Source organism: Phoca vitulina, unplaced genomic scaffold, assembly GCF_004348235.1.
Source record: "Phoca vitulina isolate PV1807 unplaced genomic scaffold, GSC_HSeal_1.0 scaffold22, whole genome shotgun sequence".
Lineage (NCBI taxonomy): Eukaryota > Metazoa > Chordata > Mammalia > Carnivora > Phocidae > Phoca > Phoca vitulina.
In genome coordinates this window covers 26,098,563-26,106,267 of record NW_022589725.1, presented here as the reverse complement: position 1 = coordinate 26,106,267, position 7,705 = coordinate 26,098,563, and positions in this window count along the sequence as shown.

Here is a 7,705-nt window from a genome sequence, read left to right as displayed (position 1 = left end):
CCTGGGGTTAGTGTTGTGGTACTTATTAGTACCTGGAAGCCAGAAAGGGTATGGGAAGGGAGCTGTTAACTGAAAGCTGGAGACTTACAGGCTTGTGGGGAATGGGTAGCCTTTCAGGTGATGGGAGATATATGGTAATCCCTCATGGAGGGAGTGAAGTGAGTTAAACACACATCCTCACTTTGCCTCCTCTCTCCAATCTCTTGCCAACAACTTCCACTGGCCAAATCCAATGGGAAAACAGACTGCAAGGGAGCCTGTAAATATAGATTGCAGAAGGTCAGACTCCTTCTGGGTGGAGAGTGAGTCTGGAGGAATAAATGAAAGCTATCTAACATTCACCTTGAGTGGGGTCTGGGGCAGCATACATTAATCAAATATATTAATACATCTGCCACAAAAGATACAAAGACGCACACTAAATAGGATAAAGAAAGACTATAACTTTCCATCCACATCAGGTTTTGCAGCCAAATGAGTTACAAAAAAAAAAAAAAACCTTTTCATTTTCATAGCCTTTGGATATGGTTATTATTTCTATTTTACAGATGAGAACAGAGGCTTATATAGGTGAAATAACTTGTCCAAGGACACAAAGCTAGTAAAGGAAAGTTGGGATTTGAGCCCAGTTCTGACTCTAGAACCTCAATGAATAACTACTCTACCCTGTCTCATTACTTTCCCAATAATACAAGTTACAAATGATTCCACAATTTATATATGTTTATCTTATTTGCTGTGTAATTTCTCATCTTATAAAACCATGCAAAACTTATGGATGTAAAGTACATTCCATAGTATCAATCAACCTAAAAGTACTAGGCTTATAGTTTTCAAGCGTATAAAGTTTGCATAAAGTTTTGGTTAGCCATGTAATCACAAGCATTTCCCTTTGTACTTAGTGTTCTTAGAGTTAATGTGTTCCTATAGTTGCAGAGTCACCAGTCAGCCAGTCATCTGAGAAACATTTTTATATTTCATAAACTACAGGCAGCACCAAAGTTTAAAACTTCTTTTCCTTTGACTGGCTTTCGTTCTTACCGGCCTTACTGGGCACAAGCCATGATTTTAATTGCACTTTGGGCACCCAAAAAATTAATCTAATTTCAATCATCATAGTAGATACAAAATAAAGGAAGAGTTCTTGCCCTTTGCAACATGGATGGACCTAGAGGGTATTATGCTAAATGAAATAAGTCAGACTGAGAAAGACAAATACCATATGATTTCACTTATATATAGAATCCAAAAAATAAAACAAATGAATAAACAAACAAAAAGCAGAATCAGACCTGTTAATACAGAAAACATACTGACGGTTTGTGGGGTAGGGGCAAAATGGGGAAAGGGGACTGGGAGATAGAGGCTTCCAGTTATGGAATGGATAAGTCATGGGAATAAAAGGTACAACACAGTATGGTGACAGATGGTAGCCATACTGGTGGTGAGTAGAGCAGAAGATATAGAGTTGTCCAATCACTATGCTGTATACCTGAAACTAATGTAACGTAATGTCAACTATCCTCAAAATAAATGAATAAAACAAGAAATAAAAAAAATAAACAAACCTGAATGTGAATAAACTTATATTTTATTATATTTCCACTGGTATCACCAACTTTGCATCGTAGTCATTTCAAATCCAAAAGCCACCAGGAGAACAATGTGTTAATCCTGAGTTAGTATGAAAGTTCTTCCCAGCACATGCTGTAAAGCTCTGTCTCAATCCTGCTTCCAGCCAGGCAAGACTATTTACCTGCTCTCTTCTCTGCAGGTAGCCCACACCATGGGCTTGACTCCTGCCCAACAGTAAGTATACTGAAAGTTCCTATAAATAAGGCATAGAGCCTCCTACTTTCTCTCTCCTTGGGTGCCTATATTGGTTTCCTCTTTCCCTCCATATCTGGATTCTACCCCTGACACTAGCCCAGTTGCTAGCTTCCTGGAACCACCTCCAGTCCCATTCACTTTAATACTTACTCCCAATCTGCAAATCCCAGCTTGACTTATCTTTCCTGCTCCTAGAATTGTATTGTGAAGGATGATTACTTCTTAGCTTAGAATTTTACAGGCTGATAACAAGGACTGAAAACAAAAATGTGTTTAGTGATTCTGCATACACATGGCAAAATGCAAGTGTATATAATTTAGCTTATTCAAATCTATTACTTTTCCTCCCCTGGTATGAACCTTATTTTTAAGTCATGAAACTTACAGGAACTGTGAAGAGGCAAAGGCACCAACTTACTTTTGTTTTAAAGTACAAAAAACTTGTAATTATCAGAATTGCTGAGGAGTGAAATCTGGATAATAGTGGATAGCTGATCATCCAAATATACATTCTATTTTTCCTGCATGAAAAGTAGACTACATTTCCCAGCCTCCCTGAAAGTTAGGTGACTATGAGACTGAATTCTAGCCAACTGAATGTGGACAGAAGTGATATACAGTCCACTCTAGACAAAACTTCCCATGCTCTTTTCCTTTTCTGTCTGGCTGGGATGGAGACAGTACCCTATGGTGACCTTGAGAGCCCCATGCCGATGATGACAAGCCTCCCTACCTAAGTCCCTAAATGACCACAAGGAGAATAACCAACCTACTGACCTGTTTACCCTCCAGTAGTGTTACATGAGCAAGAAATAAATTACTATGTTCAAGCCATTTTTCAAAAGTCCAAAATGTTTTGAAGTCTGTTTGTTTTCACAGTTAGCATTAAGCTAATTAATATCCCATATTATATAAGGTGAAAGTGGAACTTTAATTTTTTTTCCAGCACCATTGATAATTGTTAGAAAATTTGCATAACTCCAGAAACCTTTTGTCAGGGAAGAGAGAGAGATCCTGAAACTCCTCCCTAAAAGTCAAAGTTATTGAAACCTCTCTAACTAAACCCCTCTACTGAAATAGTATTACCAAGGATGAGTGGCAGGAAAAAGAACGTGGCCCCAGAGAGAATGGAAGCTCTGTCAGTTTTACTCAGGGGAAGTAGTTATGCAAGTGAGCTATCATTTGAAGAACCCAGGTCAATGATGACACAGCATTCTTTCCTAAGGTTGTAATGAGAAGTGATCATTCTCCCCATTTGTTTCCACATTCAACAAATATTTATTGAACATCTGCTATATAACCCCTTCTCCATTCCTCTAGGAATCCCAAATCTCTTGTGAGAACACTCAGTAACACTGTTAGCCTTAGGCTAGGACACTGCTTTACCTCCTTTTGTAACCTGAAAACTGTCTTTTGCAAGATGAGTCCTATTCGTCCCAACTTTAACAAAAGGTATTTTGTTTCTTCAACTTTTGGGAAGTAGAGGTCAACATGTTCTTTGTTCCTTGTGGCCACTTCTACATCTTTAGTCTATTGTCAAAATTCAAATACTGAACACTTTTGGTTCATACCACTTACTTATGACCAGGATGAGTTAAGACTCTTGGTAGAAATAAATAGAAAACCAACTATAATCAATGCAAACAAAAAGCAGAATTTATTAATAGAATATTTACACTCTCAATGGAAATAAAGAAAGAGATCAATAACTACTTTTGGAATACCAGAAACCAAATCAGCTATGGGGACCTCTATAGCAGGAATGTGGGAACCTACTCTCTGCAGCAGTACTATTAATGTGATTGAATCCTACCAACCACCAGATTTCAAATTTCAAATTTCCATAGGAGAGAATCCGCGTTTCCTAGCTTTAGTCAGTCGTCAACTCCTCATAGTTCAGATGTAGCTCCAGAGTCAAGGCTACATGGCACCAACATGGCCAATAGAAAGCCCACAATAGGTTTTGGGGGAAAGTCCCTGAGAAAGAAAATGGCTATATGCTGAGCACTACCTCAAAAAGATACCCACAACATGTCAACCGCTGGCCTTGCAGCATATCTGAATACTCCCTACTTCCTGTATATCCAAGAATGCCACAATCCAACTATCCAGCCACAAGGGCAACATAATCACACCCCTCCCACTTTAAGCAACTACATCCAGGACTGATATCTATTTCAAGTCTAGAATCTCCAGAAGAGTCCAGAATTTTCTAGTTCAGCTGTAAACACACACCATATCAATTTCTAACATGAAAACTGCCTCAGACCAATCTATTTCATAGAGAAAGAATAATGCCAGTGGGATTCACTGTCATTACTCACTAAAACTTTCATTTTAATTACTGTAACTCCCATTTCAAAAGTTAAAGAAAAGATAATTATTGTCCTCTATCAGCAATAAAAAGTACAAATAAAACTAAGGCCTTATTTCCGCCTTAGCTAGTATTTGGGAATTCTTTCCTCCCGTATCTATTCCATAGACCTTGCATTCAGGTCCAGAGAATTTAGCTCACATTTAAAAAACACTTCTTGATGAGTTATTTGTCTAGTAGAGTAATCCAAACCTCCATCTTTTAGAAGCCTGAGCCCTTAACATTTCTGCTGAAGGGCTGCAAGAAAATTTTCTATTAACCTTATTACTCTGCATGGCAGTAGTAAGAGGCACCTCAGGGAATCCCATGGTTCTACCAAATTCCTCTTGATGTCTACCTGCAACAAACAACTCTATATCCCTTTTATAGACAAAGTCAATCATCCCAGCTAATATATGATCTCCTGTTTTACCTACTCCCCTGCTGGCATGAGGCCAGATGCTACAATTAAGCACCTACTTCAGTAGAACCATTATCCTAAGCACTGAAAACATTTGAGAGGAATATGGACATTTTGCAAAAACTAGGGTTCAAGTAATATGAGGAGGCAGAGGCACTCTCCAAGCCAAAGTTTGAAGATATCACCTATTGCTCAATATAAGAATCAGGATTCCAAAACAAGTGTTGGTGAGTATGTGGAGAAAAAGGACCCTTATGCACCACTGGTGGGAATACAAACTGGTGAAGCCACTGGGGAAGACAGTATGGAGGTTCCTCAAAAAGTTGAAAATAGAGCTACCATATGACCCAGCAATTGCACTACTGGGTATTTACCCCAAAGATACAAAAGTAGGGATCCGAAAGGGTACGTGCACCCCGATGTTTATAGCAGCAATGTCCACAATAGCCAAACTGTGGAAGGAGCCAAGATGTCCATCGACAGATGAATGGATAAAGAAGAAGTGGTATATATATATACAATGGAATATTATGCAGCCATCAAAAGGAATGAGATCTTGCCATTTGCAACGATGTGGATGGAACTGGAGGGTATTATGCTGAGCGAAATAAGTCAAACAGAGAAAAACATGTATCATATGACCTCACTGATATGAGGAATTCTTAATCTCAGGAAACAAACTGAGGGTTACTGGAGTGGGGGGTGGGGTGGGAGGGATGGGGTGACTGGGTGATGGACACTGGGGAGGGTATGTGCTCTGGTAAGCGCTGTGAATTGTGCAAGACTGTTGAATCTCAGATCTGTACCTCTGAAACAAATAATGCAATATATGTTAAGAAAGAAAAAAAAAAAAGAAGAAGAATGTAGCAGGAGGGGAAGAATGAAGGGGGGGAAATCGGAGGGGTAGACGAACCATGAGAGACGATGGACTCTGAAAAACAAACTGAGGGTTCTAGAGGGGAGGGGGGTGGGAGGATGGGTTAGCCTGGTGATGGGTATTGAGGAGGGCACGTTCTGCATGGAGCACTGGGTGTTATGCACAAACAATGAATCATGGAACACTATATCTAGAACTAATGATGTAATGTATGGGGATTAACATAACAATAAAAAAATTAAAAAAAAATTAAAAATAGAACTACCATATGATCCAGTAATCACACTACTGGGTACTTATACAAAGAATGCAAAAATACTAATTCAAAAGGATACATGCACCCCTATGTTTATTACAGCATATTTATAATAGCCAAATTATGGAAATAGCCCAAGTGTCCATCGATATCAAGAGATGAATGGATAAAGAAGATGTGTCATATATATATGTAGATTTATACATATACATTATCCATATATATATGTTTATATATATATACACATATATATGTATGTTTATATTAATGTAGGCATGTGTGTATACTGAGATAAATATATGGATGGCTATACATGAAAATATAAATAATTATGCATGTGACATAATATTAGTTATTTTTTTAACCTCTTATCTAAAGAATCTTAAAAAGTGAAAGTCATAAAAATAAAACATATATAAATATTTTTCCTATAAACTAACAATGCATTTGGGCGCCTAGGTGGCTCAGTTGTTAAGCGCCTGCCTTCGGCTCAGGTCATGATCCCAGGGTCCTGGGATCGAGCCCCGCATCGGGCTCCCTCCTCCGCGGGAAGCCTGCTTCTCTCTCTCCCACTCCCCCTACTTGTGTTCCCTCTCTCACTGTGTCTCTCTATCAAATAAATAAATAAAATCTTTAAAAAAAAAAAAACTAAATGCATTCAATTTTTATATGCAAATTAAAATTCTTTTCTTGTTTAGGTTTTTAAATATTTGGCTTAACTCAATACATAGGAAAATTACAGTCTACTTTTATGGATACTTTTCAAAATGAGTTAAAGAAGCTATTGATTTTGTTATTAGACTAAAATTGCTTTGATAAAGAAATATATCTCTAAAGACTTTGAAAGTATTATAAAAAAATAATGAAATCTTGTCATTTACAACAACATGGATGGAGCTAGAGAGTACAATGCTAAGTGAAATAAGTCAAAGACAAATACCATATGATCTCACTCAATTGTGGAATTTAAGAAACAAAGGGGAAAAAAGAGACAAACTAAAAAACAGACTCTTTAACTACAGACAACAAATTGATAGTTACCAGAGGGAAAGTGGATGGGGTGATGGGTGAAATAGGTGAAGGGGGTTAAGAGTATACTTCTCGGGCCCCTGGGTGACTCAGTCGGTTAAGTGTCTGCCTTCAGCTCAGGTCGTGATCCCAGAGTCCTGGGATCAAGTCTCACATTGAACTCCTTGCTCAGCAGGGAGCCTGTTTCTCCTTCTGCCTGCTGCTCCCCCGCTTGTGTGCGCTCTCTCTCTCTCTCTGACAATAAAATCTTTAAAAAAAAAATTAAAATAAAAAGAGTATACTGAGAAGCTGAGTAATATATGGAATTGCTGAATCACTATATTGTGCACCTGAAATTAATATAATACTGTACATTAACTACACTAGAATTAAATTTTTTTTAAAAGGGGCACCTGGGTGGCTCAGTCAGTTAAGCATCTGCCTCCAGCTCAGGTCATGATCTCAGGGTCCTGGATCCAGCCAGGCATGGTGCTCACTGCTCAGCAGGGAGTCTGCTTCTCCCTCTCACTTCCCTCTGTGTGCGTGGTCTCTCTCTCTCCCTCTCTTTCAAATAAATAAAATCTTTTTAAAATGTTTAATTTAATTTTTAAAAAATTAGGATTCCAAGGGGCAAAAGCATGTGTCCCCTAGCAATAAGATCTCTATACTTATGAAACTAAGAATCATGGTGATGGGAAGCAAAGACAATTTTAGTACATCATTAGGTATAATCCTGAGAAGTTTATGCTTCTAACCTTCATTCTCTGACTAGTATGTGAGAAGGACAATATTCTATATAAATCTGTGGGTTAGGACCCCACATTTACAAGGTTGTCAGTTGGTACCATAGTTGAGTTTTCAGTAAACTATTCCAACATTGTATCAGATCAGCTGCTTTGGGATGAGGGAATACATGATAGGACAGTGAATCCTACTGGCATTATTCCTTCTCTATGAAGT